Below are 21,775 nucleotides of genomic sequence, written 5' to 3' on the forward strand. Positions count from 1 at the left end.
AGATGATTAAGTAGATCTCACCCATCCACCCAAACTGAATAACAGCAAATTCTCGGGACAATTAGGAGATGATGTTCAGGAAAGCTCTTTGTAAACTGGCTAACAAAAGAAAGAAAAAGGCAGCGGCTGCCATGACCCTGCCTGGAAAGAGCTCATGGAGGGGGTGCCCCGGCTCGTCCCTCCTCTTCCTGGCAATAGGGCTGTGAGGAGGAGACATTTGTGGCCTAACAGCAATGATGACAGCAGGAGGTAGACCCCCCTCCTTGGTTCCCCTTGCTGTTTACCGCCTATCCCGACTCACCCTCTGATCCCAGTCTGCTCATACATATGAAATAACATCTGTCCTTTTCCCTCTTTTTCTTCCCCAGCAACAACCCCCCCACCCACCACCAAAGCTAATCTCTCCAGGAGAAAGGCTGGTCGTTGACATTTAGACGCTTGGTACCTCCAGCCAGCCTGTCAGGTGCAGAGAGCTTTTCCGTATTGCTTATAAACATCCCTAGGATTGAAATGGCTTTGTCGCCAGGAAACAAAATGTCCCTTTATAAATTCCAATCCCTCTCTGATAGCTGAGAGCTCCATACACACATCTGTCTACAAGGCATGGCTTGATGAGATTATGTTTCAAAGATGTGCTTTTCTTGGTTTTTCTAATGAGATCAAAATGTTCCGTTAAATTTTTTTACCTGAGCTTCTAATCACGCATGAAAGAAACAGGGCAGCGAGGTACTGGCCTGTGCAAAACTCTCCAAGGACACCGTAGTGTTCAAATGTGTTAGCTGTTGATGATGGAGAATTCGAATCCGGAGGACAGACTTCCAGCCGGGAGAGCCAGGTCAACAGACAGGGCTTCTGGAACGCCAATGGAGCAAACATATCTGATCGGCTGCGACACCACAGTCTACTAGAACACTGTTTCTTAATCTGGGGCTTAAGAGTCCTCAAACTCTTACCCAGCAGCACTCACTCTGCATCTTCCCCCTCCACGAGCCCCTGGGACCCACAAGCCTACTTTGTACGTGTGTGTTGATTTACCTGTTTCTGACATTTCATATAAATATAATTATACACCTGGTGGCCCTCTGTGGTTTTGGGTTTTGTTTTGTTTTGTTTTAATTTTATCTAAGCAATCTCTACATCCAATGTGGAGCTTGAAGTCATGATCCCGAGATCAAGAGTCTCCCACTCTACCAACTGAGCCAGCCGGGGAACCCTAATAGGCAGTTTTTGCATCTGGCTTCTCTTAATCAGCCTAGTGTTTTCGAGGTTCTTCCATGTGGTAGCACGTATCAGTACGTAATTCCTTTCTATGGCCCAATAACGTTCCATTGTATGGATATACCACATTTTATTTACCCATTCCTCGCTGGGACATTTGGGATGTTTCCACTTTTTGGCTATGGTGAATAATGCTGCTATGACCATCCGTGTCCAAGTTCTGGAGTGAATGTCTGTTTTCAAGTCTCTTGGAAATATAATTGGGAGTGGAATTGCTCGGTCCTACAGTAACTCTATGTTTGACTTCTTGAGAATGGCCCAACCACCTCGCATAGTTGGCCGCACCGTTTTCTATTCCCAGAAGCATGAAGGTTTCAGTGACTGCACCCTCGTCAACACTTGCTTGTTCTCTGTCTTCGCAGCCACCCTAGCCGTCCATGTTACCTCTAAAACGTATCCAGCACTACCCCCAGCACTACTCCCGGCAGAACCCTCCCTCCCCATTAGAACTGTGTCTAGATGTGTGCTACGTTCACTTGCTCCTAGCAGGAGCTCCCCACAGCTGACTGTGCTCATCTGTCCCCGACCCCATGCTCAGGGACACTGATAGCTGGACACCAACTTGGATGGGAGCATTTATACCCTGGAAATCAGCAAACACGATAAACCAGGGTTTCCCCTTCACCTTTTTTTTTTTTTTTTGAGATTTTATTTATTTGTTTGACAGACAGAGATCACAAGTAGGCAGAGAGGCAGGCAGAGAGAGAGAGAGGAGGAGGAAGCAGGCTCCCTGTGGAGCAGAGAGCCTGACGCAGGGCTCGATCCCAGGACTCTGGGATCATGACCTAAGCCGAAGGCAGAGGCTTAACCCACTGAGCCACCAAAGAGCCCTTCCCCTCACCTTTGAAGAGCAGGTTGTTAGACCTTGACCGGCACACCGCTAACAATCCGTGTATCCCTAATGCCACGGCGTTCTTGGCTTTGCTCTTTCCCTCCATTTGTAAATCCTTCCCTCTGTGTTTGCATTTTCTAGTTCAACTAAAATCCTAGTCTTTCCTAAAGCTCAGTTCAAATCTCTTACACAAAGCTATTTCTGAAGTTTCAATTGTCTTCATGGACTGATGATTCCAAGTTTACACCTTGAGCTCAGCCCTTCCCTGGAGCTCCTAATCCTTATCTTTAACTGCCTTGGGTGTTCCTCAAGCATGTCAGTTCCAACATTTAAAAACAGTTTTCAACTCCTCTCACCCACTGGTGCTCCACACCATCCTCCACTGTGGTGGCAATACTGGTCTTCAGGGTTTATAGGGTTTCTTTTCCTTAATTTTATCTGCTAACAATTTATACTAGAATGATAATGATGTTTATATTTTTATAAATGTATATTTTTATAAATGTACATTTTACTTGATGTGCATTTGAAATGTTTAAATATTTAGCTTTACTTATTTCTTTAAAATATTTACTAAATTCCAAACACTTGGGGATGCCTAAATGCCTCAGTTGGTTAAGCAGCTGCCTTTGGCTCAGGTCATGATCCCAAGGTCCTGGGATCAAGTCCCGTAAGGAGCCTGCTTCTCTCTCTGCCTCTGTCTGCTGCTCCCCCTGCTTGTGCTCTCTCTCTGACAAATAAATAAATAAAATCTTTTTAAAAAGAAAGAAAGAAACAAACAAACAAAGAAAAATTCCAAACACTTGAAAAAATAAAATAACCAGTCTTGGCATTGCCTTTTTGCTCTGATATTGGTTAAACTGCTACATTCAGCCCCTGTTCAAGTCAGGAAGTGTGTTTTCTACCTTCACAATATCTCTCGAATCAGTCCACCTCTCTCCATCCACACTGCTACCACTGAAGTAAAAACACAGTCATTTCTCACCTAGAGGAGCCTCCTCACTGTCTCCCAGGCTTTGCTCCCTTCTTGCCTCCAAGCCACTCTCCAGGCCACAGCCAGCATGACCCATCGAACTGCACAACAGAATGTACCATTGCCCCATCATTGCCCTCAGACCAAGCACCAGACACCTCCCAAGGTTCACTCTGCTCTCTGGTCCCTACTTACTTCTACCCCCTCTCTCTATTCCGACACTATGCCCTCACCATAACACTTTGAGATGTTTTCCCGCTTCACCTCAGAGTAACTCAGCTAAAAATACTCACTACAGATAGGGTAAGGAGATATAAATATGATCAAGGCTGTTCTGGCATATACGGGCACCGGTACAGTTTTCATTTTATGGGACAAGAAGGGGAGAATCTGTTCCATGCTTCTCTCCTAGCTTCTGGTGATGGCCAACAATCCTGGGATTTCCTTGGTTTGTGGCAGCATAACCCCAGTCTTCACATGGCATTTTCCCTGTGTGTGTGTGTGCGTTTTTATCTGTGTCCGAATTTCCTCTTTAGATAAGGACATCAGCCATATAGGGGTAGGGCCCATCCTAACGACCTCATCTTAACTTGACCACAATCTACAAAGACCCTATTTCCAAATATGGTCACATTCAGAGGTGCTGGAGGACATAGGACGTACACTAACATACATACCTCAACTTTTCTTTTTATTTTTTCAATTTTTGAAGTTTTGGGTTTTTTTTAATTTGTTTTGGGGATTTTTTTTTGAGAGAGAGTGTGAGTGGGGTAAGGGGCAGAGGGAGAGGAAGAGAGAGGATCTTAAGCAGCCTCCATACTCCATGCAAACCCCAATGAGGGGCTTGTTCATTCTCACCTGAGACCATGACATGAGCTGAAATCAAGAGTCAGATGCTTAACCAACTAAGCTACCCAGGAGCCCCTTTACCTCAAATTTTCTATCTTATCAAAGAGAATTATTGCTCTAGGTCTCATGCTACAAAATTTGAAAATGACTTTTTGGATCCCCCACCCTCCTCTAAAAAAACAAAAAATAAACAAACCCAAAAAGTAGAATCATGTTCTCTCCTATGAGGGAAATGAAGTGAATATTTATTAGGCATCTCTCAGGGTGCTTGACCTTTGCAAGTTTTATCTTTTTAATTTCACAACCACCCCAAGTCCTTCACTTCAAAGACTGTCTCATCCATTGTCATGTCCCCACCACCCAGCTGAGAACGCAGTATTGAAATACTCATACAACAAATACGTGTTCAGATCAATGACCTGTGGGGTAGATATTATTTACCCCATTTTAAGAATGAATGAAGACGTTAGTTCGGAGATGTGCAGGCACATACCCCAAAGTCACACAGCTGGTGAGTAAGCAGCAGGTTTGGGGCTCAAGGCCAGACCCACCTGTCTTCAAAGCTCTTATCCTTTCCATTACATTTAAATCAGTGGTTCTCAAAGTGTGGTCCCAAGACCCAAAAGGCCCAATCAGTTTGGATTAGAAATGCAAATTCTTAGGGCTCTTCACTGACCGGCTGAATCAGAACTGCTAGGGTGGGGCCATCAATCTGGGCTCTAGGAAGTCCTCCCCATCATTGAACACCAGCTAAAGCCAGGAGCCCCCGCCCCACACTAAACCAGGAAGCTGGCCTGGTTGTTTTTTTTGTTTGTTTGTTTGGGGGATGTGAGAAGTGGAGAGTAGGTGGGGACTGAGAGATCGGCTCAGTCTTTTTTGGAGGGTGGGGAGGTCACCTATGTAGTTGTAGGATTTCCAGAAACCTCGCCTTCCAGGTCCAACCACTGTTACTATTTTTTATGTTGAGAAATTATATTACTCCAGTACTTCTAAAAAGGAGGGAGGAGAGAGAGTGCCTGGAGGTAATTACTTAAATCTGTTTCTTTCCTCTGCTGGAAATGTTGGGACATCCCTGGGAGAAGCTCTGACAACACACACCCAAGGACTTTCCACCTGGAAAGGCGAACAGACAGTCCTCTCCAGGAGGAGGTGGGCAAGATGCTTTGAAAGTTGCCAGAGGGCTTCCAAGTTGCATGAAGTAAGGATAAAGGTGGAATCGACTAGCTCTGCAGAACTGTGTCTACATGCTCATGAAGAAAAGACCAGAGCAGGAGACGCAGCAGCCAACTGAACGGATAGCTGTTTCCTATCCAGAAACCGAGGAGGCTGTCATAGAGGCCACCCTTTATGGTGGGTGACCTCTAAGGTCTCAGCAACCCTTTCCTAGATGACCTGATTCTCAAAGGAAGTCACTTTTCTTTCTGAGGGTCTTGGTGGCAGATGAGGGTGGCAGCCAGATGATGCCAGCCCCCAGGGGAGAGGCCCGGAGCCCTGGGAGGTGGCAAAGGCCTGCGTGGGGCCCAAACCAGCTTTCTACCACCAGGCTTTGCCTGGAGGAGGTCGCGAGACTTTGTAGCAGAAAATCGGCAAACACCTGAAGCTAAAGCAAGAGGAGGGAACAGTGCCACTGACCGCCCCCTGCAATGTTTTCCTTTGGGAAACTGTAATATTGTCCATTGTGAGAAAGAGAGGTGACCTGGGGCTGGAGGGTGGGTGGGAAGGGGAACTGCAAGAAAGAACAGGGCCCCAGGCAGAATGCTCAGCTCCAAGCCATTTGCCTGAGTTCACTTTTGCAGATGGCTTCTGCTACAAAGTAGAAAATGAAAGCCTTCTTTATGTGGTACTAAAATTGGTATCAGGGTTCCTCTGCCCCCTCCCACATCCCCCCACCCACGGCCAGGCACCTGACAGCGCCTAGGGCTCTGGCAGCCACTGCATACAGCAATCTCAAAAGGTTCCCCGGGGACCAGCCTGGGGCTCCATCACTGGGAACTCGGTTCACATCAGCACCTCTTGCTTTGCCAAAGCAGAAGTGGCCTGGGTCCAAGAGTGAAATTTGGTGGAAGAAATTAAAGCCAGGATGCTGTTCTCTCTAATTTCCAGGAAGGCCTTAGATGATCCTCCTGCTTTTTAGTAGTCGCAGGAGGAATCAGGACAGATCTCCTACTTCTTTATTTTTATACTCACTGATCAACAAGCCATCTTTTTTTCCTCCCACTCCCATACTACCAACCTCAATAATGGTTAACAGAGAGGAATTAAACATCATATCCCCTGCTATTTCAATTTGACACCAAAGGAAATTATCCTGGCTTAAAAAGAAGCTACATTCCATATCTACTTCATATATACATACATATATGAGACAACTCATAATCAGTGGTCCCATAATAGTCTCCACAGATACTATAGAGTTTCAGCAGTTAAATTAACTAATCAATGAATCTCTCTGCAATGTCTTCCTCTGATGTTCCTAATCTGTTATTCTCATGCCATCATGCCACAGCTTGCCCATCAGTACATGGTTCTGTTGCATCTGCCTGCTAAATAATCTTCTCATGTGTTTTCTTAATGGGCTCGGAGCACTACATGTCCTGTAATGTTTTCATCTTTTACCTTGACCACCAGGGAGCTCAGGGTCAATTTTCCAGTTCTTTTGCTTCTATAATATTTATATATTCATTTAATTATTCTTTCTGTATTTGTCATTCTAAATTGTATTTTTTCCTGCCATAATATTCATCTTATGTTTGGATTCTACTATTTTGATAGAATATTTCCTGAAAAGTGAAGTCCTTATAGGTGGAGGCACTATTAATTACTTAATTAAAATAAGGCCATTCACGGTTTGCTTACCTTCCTCTCCTACCTCATTGCTCATCATGTTCTCCTTCCCTCCTTTTCTGCTCCTCACAATACACTGGCCTTCTTCCAGTCCTTTGTACTCACTTCAGGGCCTTTGCTTGTGCTGATTCTTACCCCTCATGGCTGCCTATTCCTGAACATCCTTTAGACCCCAGCTGGGTTATGGCTACCCTAAGAGTTCCCTGAACTTTCTGCTCAAGTCAAATCCCCTAATATGTGTACTTTCTTTTTTTAGCAGTTGTCACAGTTGTAATTTTATCTCATATATATATATGATCTCACATATATATATATATGATTTCATTCATATATATACACATATATATATGTATATATGTATATGTATATATATCCCACTAGACTACAAACAATGTCTGGCACATAATGGGTCTGCAAAAAGTTTGTTGAATGAATGAATGAGTGAATGAATGAGTTCATACATACAGATACATTTGTTTCTCTGGTCCAGCGTTTTTCCTATTCTCCGAAACATCTATCTAAGCATTCACTACTCTCTAGAAAAAAACTTCTCTAATGTATTCATAATCAGGTTCAATCTTTCTCTCTAACACTATCTATTCTATAAGGTCCTCCAAGGCTTGCCTCAATCCACCTTCCCAATCCCTTTCCTACCCCTTCCATGAAAGCCATCCTGGACAACCTGAAATTCTCCCATACGTAGCCCTGCACATTCCCATCTCCTGGTGTAGAATGTCCCACCCCAGTGACCTGTCCAGCATCTACTGGGAGGAGGCTAAGCTTAGGATGGTACCCTAGGCGCTCAGATGCCACCTACGCCTACAGCTGTCTCTGATTTCTGCAGTTTCCCTCTTATAGTCCAAACCCAAAGCCTTTTGTTTATATTAACTTTTATCTCTTACGTGAGTGCATTATACTTATAACGCATTCCCCTTCCCACTGGACTGTAAACTCCTTTAAGGCAAGCATCAGGCAAATCCATTCCAAACTCCCAGCTGCAAGCACAGTGTCAGGCACACTGTGATAGGCCAAAATGATTACTGTATTGATACATAATAATAACAACAACAACATGGAGATATAGGAACATCAAATTTAGGAAACTAGTCCAACAGCAAAAGGAATGGATGATTTCATGATATGCTGTGATGTGGTGCTTTTAAAATATGCCCACACATTCTTGGATGTTCCTCCAAGGAAGAGAGAGTTTAATCCTCTCCCCCTCCACCCCCCGGAGTGTGGGCTGGAGTCACCCAGCAACTTGCTTCTAATGAACAGAAAGAACATGGCGAAAGTGCTGGTGTGTGACTTTTGAGAGTAGGTCATAAAAGGGGCTGAGGCTTCCTCCCCACTCTCTGTCTCTGACCACCCTCTCTGGAGGAAGCTGGTTGCCATGTCATGAGGGCACCCAGGCAGCTCCAGAGAGAGACCCAGAAGGCGAGGAACTCATTCCTGCTAACAGCCACATGAGTGGATCATCTTGGAAGCAGATCTAAACAAGCTTCTGAGGATTGCGACCCCGGTTGACCTCTTGACCATACCCTCATGAGAGACTCTGAGCCAGACTCGGCCAGCTTAGCCAGGCCTGAATTCCTGACCCACAGAAACTGAGATCATGAATGTTTGGTTTTTTAAACCACTAAGTTTTGGGGTAATTTGTTATAAAGAAGTAGATAATAGATAAAAATACATAACATATGGGCTTATCAACTCAGAAAAAGATTATAGTTTTTAATTCCTGTTGGACCAGAGGAGATCTCTGTCTCATTAAGAGCTGATTTTACAAGGTTAGTAACCTTGGTGTTAAAATATTCATACTCCATTCTCCCCACCCGATAGACCCTCCTTCACCTTCAGTTCTTATCTAAATATTACCACTTCTCTAGGGGCACCTGGGTGGCTCAATCGGTTAAGCATCTAACTCTAGATTTTGGCAGGTCATGATCTCAGAGTGGTGGGATGGGGCTCCCCACTGAGTGGGGAGTGTGCTTGAGATCCTCTCTCCCTCTCACTTGGGCTCTTCCCCACCCGACCCCCCACCACTCATGTGTGTGCTCTCTCTAAAATAAATAAATCTTCCGATCAATCAATCAATCAATCAATCAAACAACGTTACCTTTTCCCTAAGGCCCTGCTTGACTTCCTCACGTCTTTTGAGACGCTCTCTTAACCACTCCAGCCCATACTGAAATAATTTTTCTCTGTTCATTTGCACTTTGGCTTCTGATAACCATAATCACTTTGACTTACTGAGAACTTACAATGTGATGTTGTTGTGGTTGAATAGTGTCCCTCCAAAATTCGTGTCCACTCAGAGCCTCAGAAGGTATAACCTTACTTGGAAATTGGGTCTTTGCTGATACCATCAGTTAAGACAAGGTCATGCTAGAGTAGGGATGGACCCTAACTTCAGTAACTGATGTCCTTAATAAGAAGGCCATGTGAAGACACAGAGACACAGGAGGAGAAGGCCATGTGACAACGGAGCAGGGATTGAAGTGATGCAGCCACAAAGCCAGGACTGCCAAGGATTGCCAGCAACCACCAGAAGCTAAGAAGAGAAAAGAAGATTCCTCCCTAGAGCCATCAGACAGAGCATGGCACCATGACACCTGGAACCTGAACTTCTTGCCTCCAGAACTGTGAGAGAATAGATTTCTGTTGCTTTAGGACCCCCAGCCCTAGCAAACAAATACAAAGAGTCATACTGTGCACATCTTATTTCTCATTTCTACATTCACAAAAATGCTTCAAATTAAATATGATTAGCTCGGGGCGCCGGGGTGGCTCAGTGGGTTGAAGCCTCTGCCTTCAGCTCAGGTCATGATCTCGGGGTCCTGGGATCGAGCCCCGCATCGGGCTCTCTGCTCAGTGGCGAGCCTGCTTCCCTCTCTCTGCCTGCCTCTCTGCCTGCTTGTGATCTCTGTCTGTCAAATACATAAATAAAATCTTTAAAAAAATAAAAATAAAAATAAATAAATAAATATGATTAGCTCCTTTGATAAATGAGTCTGACAGCCGGTGAAGCTGTACCCAGGGTACAAAGCCAGTCTCCAGAGACTGCTCTGCCTGCTGCTCCTCCCTCTCTGGCCTCATTCTCTCATGCACTGATCTCTGTAACTGCTTGTTCCTCGAAAGGCTGTAAGTGCCATCCGTGTCAGTTTCATGTCCTACAATTCTCCCATGTCTCTTTTCCAGTCCATGACGTTCAAAAAATACCTGGTGGATGAATTATTTCAAATTTCAGAGGATTAAAAATATAAGAGGAAAAAATAAGTACGGAGAAAACTTGACAATGGCCCATGATCTCTAGAGGAAATCTGTCATTAATGTTTTCAAACTGTGAGTACTCTGATGATCACTGTTTTCTGGGACCAGGTACTAATATGAACAGTATCTGTCACCGGAGGAAATGAGTATTGGAGACAATGGGGCTGTCAGGTTGCTTCACAGTTACAAAGTTTAAAAAAGAATACTTTTTACCCCAATTGTAGGGGTCCACTCCATAAATAGGGAGCCTCTCATTCTCTGGGGTAAAAGTATTTTTTTAAACCATTGGTAGTTGTGGGGCACCTGGGTGGCCAGTGGGTTGAGCTGCTGCCTTAGGCTCAGGTCATGATCATTAGGCTCTCTGCTCAGCGGGGAGCCTGCTTCCCCCCTGCCGGCCCCTGCCCCCCCTCCAAGCCTGCCTCTCTGCCTACTTGTGATCTCTGTCTGTCAAATACATAAATAAATAAATCTTTAAAACATTGGTAATTGTTAAGCAATAAGACCCACTTGAGGGTAAGCGCTCACCCGGCTGTCTTAGGGAGCCTGTGACGTTGCCTTTGTCTGGGTGGCCACTGAGATCTACCCTGACACCAGCTTTTGCTGAGGTCACAGTTTTATATCTAAACGACACTCCCCAGAATGAACCAACCTGTTGATCTCCTTGGTCCTCAGTTTCTGCGAGTATAAAATAGGGATTTTAATGGCGTATCAATCATAATTAGAAACAAAAACCCGAGATTTTTAAGTTATCTAAAAATCAAGAGGATGTCTCATCTTTCAGAGAAGCTCCTGAAAATTTGTGGCATATGCCCAGTGACATCACCTTTATCTGCTCATCTTCATTCATGCCCACCCCCATTGTTTGCTCATCATCTGACTAAAATGATAATTACATCAAAGACAATAAAGCACACTGGCCATGATCACCCATTCTTCTGAAATGTTACCCAAATCTATCTCCATTCGAGAAAAACGAGCTGGTGAATATAAAAATCAGGACTCATCTTTTGGATAATCCAGGACTAAAAACTCTATGTATTTTTTTAAAAATATGCCTTCTCCCCCTCCCCATAGTTCTTTGTTTCCTTCTGACTTCCTGCTACCTTGTTTCTTATTCTGTGTTTGGTCATAGCCCTTTCCTTTCTTGTATGGATGATTTATATAGCTCAATATTTGCAAAGGGAAGCTCTAGCCCTCATCTTTAAAAAAAAAAAATGTTTTACAAGGAAAATAAATTGAGCCATTAATTCAAGATTTATGGAGCAGGCTGGGCGCACCTGATTTTTCTGACGTGCTGTCCTGAGCCAGCATCACCCTTAGGAGAATCTGAAGCAAGTCAAACAAATGGATACACTTGATGCTTCCTTTTATCTTTTCTCTTGGTGGCTTACTTGCTACTCTTTTATCTTCATGTGATTGAGGTTGGAGGGCAAAGTAATCAATTTCAGGCAGAAAATTAGCCAATTTCAGTTTCCTTTCTAATTGAGAAACAGCTTTCCTTGACTGTTGTGCATGGGGTAAGAAGAGGGGCATTCCAATAAGGACGCAGGCTTATTACATTAAAATCCAATTATTATTACGGGTTTTTGCATTTTATTGTATCATCAGCACAATTCTGATTTAGAAAATCATGTCCTAGGCCTCTGAAAGCCACTTTATTTATTTTTTTCCACCCTGCAGAGTTCTGTGGGTCTTTTTAAAAATGCTTTTAATGACACGTGTCAAATCGAAGGAGAAGAATGGGTGATAACCTCACATTAGGGTTCTCAGATTTAAAAAGATTTTGAAAAGCACAGAGCTAGGAAGTATGAAAAATATATTTTCTTTTGGCAGCTGTCAAGCACTAACTATAATTATCTGTTCTGTGCTTTATCTGGTATGACATAGAAGGATAGCTTAGGAAGAAATGTGACAAACGGCACAGTTTTTATCACTTTACTAGAGGAATGATACAGACTGAGGAAGAGCTCTGAGTTGGACCAAATTATTTTCTGAAAATCTGGCAGAATTAGCCATCAGGCCCATCTGTCCTGACTGGGAAAAGCTGGCAGCTTGATAGAGCCGACAGGCTCTGCAGACCGGCCCTCCAGGTCTCTGTGATTCCTGGGGGAGAAGAGAGTGGCGGGGGCCCTCCCAGACAAGGCCTCCCTCCTCCATCTGACTGCAGATGGAGAAGGCTAATGCTGTCTTTAAAAATCCATGCTCCCAACCTGGCACACCTCTATCAAAATGCTAAACACTTGGACTCTTTGACAGACTCAGACAAGTTGCCTCAGTACACATAGGAGGACAGTCACTGCAGCTCTGTTACCATATAAATGACTGGAATTGACCTAGTCATCAAATTTGCTTTAGCAAATCACGGCACATGTTTACCACAAACCACCATGGAGCTGTTAAAAATAAAGATGTGGATCTGTAGTAAGGAAAACAATAAAATAGAGAACAGGACACATATTCTGATCTGATTTGTAGAGAAGGAGAAAAAATAGATGTGCTTGTAGAGGCACAAGATATTTCAAGAAGAATATCAAAGCAGGAGCTGACAGAGGTTAGCCTTTGGGGACTTGTGAGGGGCGGGGAGGGGAAACTTTTACTTCTAGGCTTCTACCCTTTGCACAACTGGGGCTGACACGCAGAAAATAGCACGGTGGGGAAGAGCCCAGCCGCTTGAGTTCCTGCTCTCTTTCCAGTCAAGTAACCTCTGGCAGGCTAATCTCTCTGTGGCAGGCATTGGGAAATTAGAAATGATTAAAATGTACAAGAATACCAGCCCTCACAGAGTTTACATTCTAGTCAGAAAATATGAACAATTAAAAAAAAATGTTGTATGTGTGTGCACACAGATGTATGTATGTAAACTACATGCCAGAGGGCCGAGAGGGCTATGGGAGAGAGTGGAGCAAGCAAGATGAGAGGGATGGAGTGGAATGGAGGTGGGGTGCCTACCTCACAGAGTTCTTATAAGGACCAAATGGGTTCCTGCCTGTAGGTCACTTGGGGAACTCAATAAATGTAAGCTATTATTATGGGCATATATTACCTTATGATGGAAAAATAAATAACAATTTTTAAATAAACAATGCCCTCTGGGACTTTTGCTTAAGATACCTTCTTTTAATAGCTTTGAAACTTCAAAATGGGGATATACATTTCTCATTTTGCAAGTGTAAATTGATGTTGCCCAGCCACACTGGCCTTCTCCCTGTCTCCTAGGCACAGACTCTTTTTCTTTTCTTTTTTTTTTTTTTTTTAACAGATCCTGCCGCAGGTTTATTTGTACAAATAGCACAAGAGGACACCAGCCCCATGCGGATAGAAGCCCAGGGGTCATACCAGTCCTTCTGTCCTCACACTGGCAGACAGAAGCCTCTACACTGGAGACCTGAGCACCTTTGGGAGTCCGAGTTGCAGCAGGAGCAGGAGCTGGAGCTGGAGCTGGAGTCGCAGCCAAAGCCTGGGCCTTGGCTTGAGCTTTGGCCTTGGACTTTGGCCGGCAAAGCCTGAGACCCTTGGCAATGTGGGCACGAGCATGTTTCCCGAGCTTGGGGTGAGCGATGTAGGCATGTCGATTGAGCTTGCGGCTGCTGCCCTTTAGGATCTTGGGCTTGACCTCCTTGGGCTTGACGAGGGTCTTGATAGCCTCGGCACGTGCACTCATGGCCTTGGCGTTGCTGGCCTGCATCTTCTTCAGGCCCTTCTCGTTGTGCTTCTTGGCAAAGTGCATGTTCCTCAGGAACTTGGGGTCTACCCCCTTAAGAGATTCGTATCTTTGGGACCGGGGTTTCTTGATGCCATTTCTGTGCCATTTTCATGACTGGTTGTGTGTGGCGTGGTTCTTGGACTTGGCCATGTCTGCCCCGAAGCCCGCGGCTCCCAAAGCGCCTCGGACGGGAAGAGAAAGCGGCACAGACTCTTTCCTGCCTGCAAGCTTGTCCACTCCTTTTCACCTGCCAAACTTCTCCACAGCTTTCATTCAGCTCGCTGCTTAAACCTGCTCCTCAGAGAGGCCAGCTGTCACCTTCCCCATCTACCACCTAGGGTAGATCCACGATCTACAGTTAGGTCTCCTTGTCATATCTTCTGCTTTTCTTTCATATCATTGAACCGAATTTGCAAGTCAATTGCATTGGTTATTTGGGAGTATCAAGTTGCTTTCCAAGCCCAGTTCCTCCCCAGGGCCATTTACATGGGGAGAGGGGAGCTGGAGGCAGCGTGGCCAAGAACACTGCTTGCTGGTGGAGGGAGAAGAAGCTGAGAAGCAATTTAGAAAAAGACTGATGTATAGGGATTTGTTTGTATTGCTTGCTATAGAATGAGTAAGAGTCTGTCCCTCAGTTGCAGTAATAGCTTCGAGAAACACTCTAAGGTCTCTTGGGAGCTCTAGGTTGGGTCCTTCTTGAAACAGGAGGGGTCCTTCAGCTAGGGGCCAAGCAAAAACAAAGGGGTGTGTGTGTTGCCTACCGCCCCATTTGTCAAGTTTGAAAGGATTGACAATATTGCCAGAGATATGAGAAAAGGTGAGGACATGCAGAGTTCATGGAAAATAAAATTGATGCAATTTCCCCAAAAGAGAAATTGGATAATAGGGAGCAATATAAAATATATGTGCTCTTTGTGGGGCGCCTGGGTGGCTCAGTGGGTTAAAGCCTCTGCCTTTGGCTCAGGTCATGATCCCAGGATCCTAGGATTGAGCCCCGAGTCGGGCTTTCTGCTCAATGGGGAGTCTGCTTCCTCCTCTCTCTCTCTCTGCCTGTGTCTCTGCCTACTTGTGATCTCTGTCTGTCAAATAAATAAATAAAACCTTTAAAAATATATATGTGCTCTTTGATCAAGGAATCTTCATGTATGGAATATAGCTAAGGAGTTAACAGGATAACAATTGAGCAAATGTTTACAAATATATATGCAAAAGCATTCATTTCAGTATTGTTGAGAGCAATAGGATTTAGAAGCCATCTGAATTGGTTGATTAAATAGATTATATGCTATACATGCTACAGAACTCTATGTAGCCTTTAAAATGATGAAGTTAGACCTATATTTATTAACAAATAGAGATGTCTTTTGCAAATTCTTGCATGAAAAAAAGGGTTATGACACAGCATGTATGATATGATCCCATTTATGGAAAATTAGATATTTATATCTCTACATTTAAGTGTAGAAGTATAGAAAGTCTACAAGTATAGAAGGAAGTCTGGAAATATGCAACAAAGTGTTTATAGTGATGTTAGCCAGTTATGAAATTTTGGGTAAGTTTTGCATCCTTGTTCACATTCTATACTTCCTGATATTTTAGAATAAGAATGTACCATTGTTACAAAAATAATAAAGCTATTTAAAAATAGTATTAATATGCCAAAAGGGAATAAGGCAATCTGGAGCTCAGTCCCATTCCTCAATTTTCAAAAAGCAGATCATAAAACAGTAACAAACACAACATTAAGCACTGACTCTACGCTATGCATTTTACAAAACACTGTAAGCATTATTTTGCTTAATCCTCCCACCAATCCATAAAAGATATAAATTATCCCCATTTTCCAAATGAAAAAATTGAGAAGAAGACAGGTGAGTATCTTGCCCAAAGGTCAGTTGACACAGCCAAGCCAACACCGACCACAGAAACATGCGAACCACATACAAGGTTTTTAAATTACCAGTAAGCACATTTGAAAAAGTATAGAGACACAGGTGAAATTATATTTTTCGGGTGAAATTAATTTTAACACTACATTTCAAATGCCATCAGCATGCAATATTATTGAGATGTTTCGCATTCATTTTTTCTGTACTAAGTTCTGTTAGAAACTTAGTTTCTTTTTTTTTAAGATTTTATTTATTTATTTGACAGACAGAGATCACAAGTAGGCAGAGAAGCAGGCACAAAGAGAGGAGGAAGCAGGCTCCCTGCCGAACAGAGAGCCCAATGAAGGGCTCGATCCAGGATTCCGGGATCGTGACCTGAGCAGAAGGCAGACACTAAACTGACTGAGCCACTCAGGCACTCCAAGGAAATAGATTTTTAATTTTATTTAATTTTAATTAAAAGTTAAAGTTAGGGGTGCCTGGGTGGCTCAGTGGGTTAAAGCCTCTGCCTTCGGCTCAGGTCATGATCCCAGAGTCTTGGGATCGAGCCCACATGGGGCTCTCTGCTTAACAGGGAGCGTGCTTCCTCCTCTCTCTCTCTCTGCCTGCCTCTCTGCCTACTTGTGATCTCTATCAAATAAATAAATAAAATCTTAAAAAACATAAAAGTTAAAACGCACTCAACTCAGTCATTGAAAATTTGTCAGCTGTGCTTGGAACTACTTGTGTATGTGCATCTACTTTCTTTCTTTTTTTTAGACTTATTTATTTATTTTAGAGACAGAGGGTGCAAGTAGGGGGACGGGCAGAGGGAGAGGGAGAGAGGAAGATTCCCTGTTAAGAGCGGAGCTCTCCAGGCTTATTCTCACCACCCTGAGATCACAGCCTAAGCAGAAATCCAGAGTCGGTTGCTTAACCAACTGAGCCATCCAGGGATCCACATCTACTTTCTTAACCAGAAATTTAATGAAATCTAAATAGAGATCCAGTATTTTTTATGAAAATTTAGCATCTGAATTGAGTCATGCTGTAAAGTGTAACACACATACCGGACTTGGAACAGAAACTTAATTTCTTAGTTAGGAACTAAGTTTCTGGGGCACCTGGGTGGCTCAGTGGGTTAAAGCTTCTGCCTTCAGCTCAGGTCATGATTCCAGGGTCCTGGGATCGAGCCCCGCATCGGGCTCCCTGCTCAATGGGGAGTTTGCTTCTCCCTCTCCCACTCCCCCTGCTTGTATAGCCTTCTCTCTCAAATAAGTAAATAAAATCTTTTTTAAAAAAATCCATTTCCTCAGCTATACTAGCTGCATTTTCATTGCTCGATAGCCACACAAGGCTAGTGGCTACCATATCTGGATAGTACAGCTCCAGACCCTTACCTGCTATGCTCTCTTCCTTCTCTTTGCCAAATTTTACCAACTTTGCCCTCAGAATAGCTTTCACATCTACTCTTTTTCCCTTTCCAACACTCTTACCCCTGTTAAATTCTTATTATTTACTACTATAAAACCATGTTAATTATACTTCCACTAAAAATCTAGAACAGCTAACGTTTATTGAGTACTTACTATGCACCAGGAACTAGTCTAAGCACTTTATATGTATGAATTCACTTGACTGTCATAATATAGTAATCAATTAAGTGGACTTTATTAATATTCCCATGGCAATGATGAAGAAGCTGAGGTGTGAGGACATTAAATAGCTTCCCCAAGGTCATGTCATTACTGAGCAAAGGAGCTGGAAATTGAACCCACCCCACTCCATATATCCAGACCCCACTGTACCATTACTCTGCCTCCCTCTCACAAAAACATACATAAAATTCATAATTTGAATGCTAGGAGTAGAGGTGATTTTTACTCTCTTCTTATTTATCTATTTTTTCCCAAGTTTTCTGCAAAGGAAATGTGTCACTTTTACAATTTTTAAAGTTTTTCCTTTTTTTTTTAAGATTTTTATTTATTTATTTGAAAGAGAGAGAGAGAGAGTGCACACACAAGCAGGGGGAGGGGCTGAAGGAGAGGGAGAAGCAGACTCCCCACTGAGCACAGAGCCTGACATGGGGCTCAATCCCGACGACCCCAAGATCATGACCTGAGCCAAAGTCAGACACCCCACTGACTGAGCCACCCAGCTGCCCCTAAAGTTTTTCTTTGAAAGTAAGGCAGATTGGGGTGCTTGAGAAGCTCAGTCAGTTGAGCAACTGACTCTTGATTTAGGCTCAGGTTATGATTGTGGAGTTGTGAGATTGAGCCCTGCACTGGGCTCCACACTCAGCTTGGAGTCTGCTTGAGATTCTTCCCTTCTCTTTCTGCCCCAGCCCCCATTCTCTCTCTCTCTCAAATAAATAAATAAAACATTTTTTAAAATAAAATAAAGTAAGGTAGATAATGATCAGACTGGTCCAATTTTAGTTTACTCCTACCTTGAGACTCCCCAACTCCCCCAAAGCCTTCAGATCTCAAATATCTATTACTCATTAGACCTCTCTGATAGCAACTAAAACCAGCACATCTTACAACCCTACAAGAGTACCTAGTGAGGGATGCCTAGGTGGCTCAGTCAGTTAAGCAGCTGCCTTCAGCTCAGGTCGTGATTCCAGGGTCCTGGGATTGAGTCCCACATTGTGCTCACTGCTCAGCAGGGAGCCTGCTTCTCCCTCTCCCTATGCTCCTCCCACCTGCTTGCACGCTCTCTCTCTGTGTCAAATAAATGAATAAAATCTCTGGGGGGAAAAAAAGAGTACTTCATGACAAAAGGAGCTTTTCAATTTCCCCTCTCTACCAAATATGGCAGGATGTTTTAAACATTCAAGCTTGGTGACTCCCAACCAAAGGAGTCACTTCAAATCTTTTTTTTTTTTTTTTAAGTTTTAAAAAATTTTTTTTAAAGATTTTATTTATTTATTTGATAGAGAGACAGCGAGAGAGGGAGCACAAGCCGGGGGAGTGGGTGAGGGAGAAGCAGTTTCCCATGGAGGAGAAAGCCAGATGCAGGGCTCGATTCCAGAACCCTGGGATCATGACCCGAGCCAAAGGCAGAGCTTAATGACTGAGCCACCCTGGTGCTCCTACGTTTTTAAATTTTTATTTAAGTAAGCTTTACACCCAATGTGAGGCTCAAACTCACAACCCCAATTTCAAGAATTGCACGCCCCTCCAACTGAGTAGCCAGGTGCCCCAAGTCACTTTGTTTTTTAATTTTTTTAAAAGATGTATTTATTTATTTTAGAGAGAGATCGAGAGAGCAGGAGGAGGGAGAGAATCTCAAGCAGACTCTCTGTTGAGTGTGGATCAGGATTCAGGGGTCTTGATCCCCCAACTCTGATATCATGACCGACCAGAACCAAGAGCCGCAAGTTCAATCAACTGAGCCACCCAGGCGCCCCCCAGGAGTCACTTTAAATCTTAGGCTCCCGGTGAAATATTTCCTGAAATCTCAGGGGTCCTGAATGTTTTCTAGACCTACTCATTTCCCTGTGGAATCCAAACCTTGAATAATGAGTTAGAAGCAAATACAGGAGGAAACATAAAAGGTCCGAAGCTATGATCATGCCGTGAAATACCATGCTGGGATCTCAGGACTTTCTCCCTCCTGGTAGAGGGGCTGATCTGGGGGAGTCAGAACTGTGAAAGTCCATCACTCTGCTCCTAAAGCTGTTCTTTATACATCTCCCGCACCCACTCAAAAACCCTGACCAAAACCCATGGCTTGTCTCTCTCCTTCACCCTACACTTAAAGTCAGTTGCCAAACCCTCTAACCTCTACCTTCAGCATATTTTTCTCATCTACACCTCTCCATGTGTCCCACTGCCACCTGCCAGCACAGTCCTGCTAGCCTCCTCCTTGACTGATCTCCTTGCTCCCACCTCCCTCTCTTACCTTCTGGCCTTCCTCAACCATGTTTACTTTTCATTCCTATTAATCCACACTGAGAAGGCTGCTATTTCTGCCAGAAATCCTTCAGGGATTCTCCACTTCAGATTTCTAACTTTCCAGGCTAGATTTCTATTGTCCCCCACACCTACTCCACATTCCAACCTTATCTCCTGTTGTACTCACACATACTTCACATTTCTGCCGCCTGATCTACTGGCAATTCCCAGGATCTCTCGCATTTTCCTTGTGGACCTTTCTGCAGGCTCCCCCCTCTATCCAATCCATCTCTGCCCATTGCAGTCCTCCTGATTATTCCAGAACTAGGTCAAGTGCCAACTGTTCAAATATGTTTTCTTCTTCTCCTATTCAACTCTGTATTGCCACTCCTGCATCACTTACCATATGTTAACTGTGCGTTATCATTTATATGTCCTTATTTGTGTACTTACTTTTCTGCCTACCAGTATTTCTTAAGCACCTGTGACATGTCAAGGGTATGCACTGGGTCTTTTGCATGTGTTATCTAACTTAATTTAATCCTCACAGCAGCCTTGTTAGAGTAAGAATCATAATGTGTATTACCATTCCCATTTTACAGATCAGGAATCCGAGGCTGCAAGAAGTGAATTAACTTGTTCGATGCAGTATCCTTACTAAGTGGCAGAGTCATCCCTCACTCATCCAGTTTTATTACAATCCAGGTGCGCCAGATTCCCAGGTCCTGTGGACTTCCCAGTATAGATTGGGAAGTCCCTCTGGGGGCAATTAGCACTGGAGCCTCAGGACAAGGCAGATCTGTTAAAGAGGGTTTTCTGCTCCTCTCTCATTTGATGTATATTCATTGTGTTATGGGAAATGCTCCCTTGGCTCTCAGTCAGCACTCTGCCCAGGCTAGCACAGGGCTAAAGAAATGATTCATGAAAACAAATACCATACAGGATGCTTAGTTCCACTGGTGACCTTGATTATCGTAAAATTGTGTAAGCAAAGGCACGCCACACCCCAGCACGACAATCCATAACTCCCCGTTCTCTGCCACCTCAGTTTAAGCCTCCTGCTAAATCTCTCTGTTTCCTGGGGTACCTGGGTGGCTCAGTGGGTTAAAGCCTCTGCCTTCAGCTCAGGTCATGATCTTAGGGTCCTGGGATCGAGCCCCACATTGGGGTCTCTGCTCAGCGAGGAGCCAGCTTCCTCCTCTCTCCCTGCCTGCCTCTCTTCCTACTTGTGATCTGTCAAATAAATAAATAAAATATTTTTAAAAATGATTAAATCTCTCTGTTTCCTGATTAGATCCAGAGGGGTACCTCAGATTTCAGAAACAAGGCTGGAACAGCACTGTTGTCATATCAGGTTGGCCTGAAAAGAGTCCCCGCCAGTAATACCCAACATGGACTCACAAGGAATTCATATGAAGATTAAGAATAGAGAAGGGTTAGTTTACCCTGAACTGATTTTTCACCATTTGGGTTGGAAGCCCCCAAACTTGTTGAGTCAGTTCATATTGCCAAATGAAGACTGTTGTAACAATGCGTTTATTCTCTTCCTTATTATTTGGAGTCAAGGGTGTCCAGCAGCCACTGTTTGCTCAAGGAAAGTCTAAACAGAACTTGCAGGGACGCCTGAGTGGCTCCGTTGCTTAAGCGTCTGCCTTTGGTTCAGGTCATGATCCCAGGGTCCAGGTATCGAGTCCCACTTCAGGGTCCTTGCTCGATGGGGAGTCTGCTTCTCCCACTGCCTGCCTTTCCCCTTGCTCGTGTTCCCTCTCTCTCCCTGACAAATAAATAAATAAAATCTTAAGAAAAAAAATAAATAAACGGGACTTGCTGACGTCTGTGGCCAACTCCTAAGTCACTTTGACTCTGGCATGGGGTATGGATCTAATGATAATGAAGCTGAAAAGGAAAGGGAGTTAGGTAACTCTAATTTGTGTTTGATTTTTATGGTTTTGGGAGTTTTTTGTATGTGTATTTACTCTTTCAATACTCAAAGCAATCCTTTTTGTGGTAGGTGTTATTGAAACACCAATTGTACAGATCCAAAAACTATGTGGTAAATAACAGGTAGAGACTAGACCCCTGGTATGTTGAGTTGCACAGATAACACTGGCCCGAGCTCAGGTTCTGCAGTAAGACCTTTTGCTTAGGCAAATGGCAGCCATTTAAAAAGGAGTAAATGCAAAAATTTGTGCCCAAGTTAGAGGTCTCAAGCATCAGTATTCTTCCTTCCCTCCAAAACAAGACGATACAAAGTGTTTA

The 21,775-nt window shown here is 43.8% G+C and overlaps 1 protein-coding gene and 1 pseudogene across 4 annotated transcripts in view; both read right to left on the reverse strand.

The window, feature by feature from the left end:
• Window positions 1-21,775, reverse strand: part of ELAPOR1 (endosome-lysosome associated apoptosis and autophagy regulator 1) — a 69,760-nt gene that overhangs the window by 45,805 nt on the left and 2,180 nt on the right. The window lies entirely within an intron of this gene.
• On the reverse strand, window positions 776-13,932 carry LOC116881488 (annotated as a pseudogene).

This window comes from Lontra canadensis, unplaced genomic scaffold (assembly GCF_010015895.1).
Source record: "Lontra canadensis isolate GAN:19392208 unplaced genomic scaffold, GSC_riverotter_1.0 scaffold75, whole genome shotgun sequence".
Classification (NCBI taxonomy): domain Eukaryota; kingdom Metazoa; phylum Chordata; class Mammalia; order Carnivora; family Mustelidae; genus Lontra; species Lontra canadensis.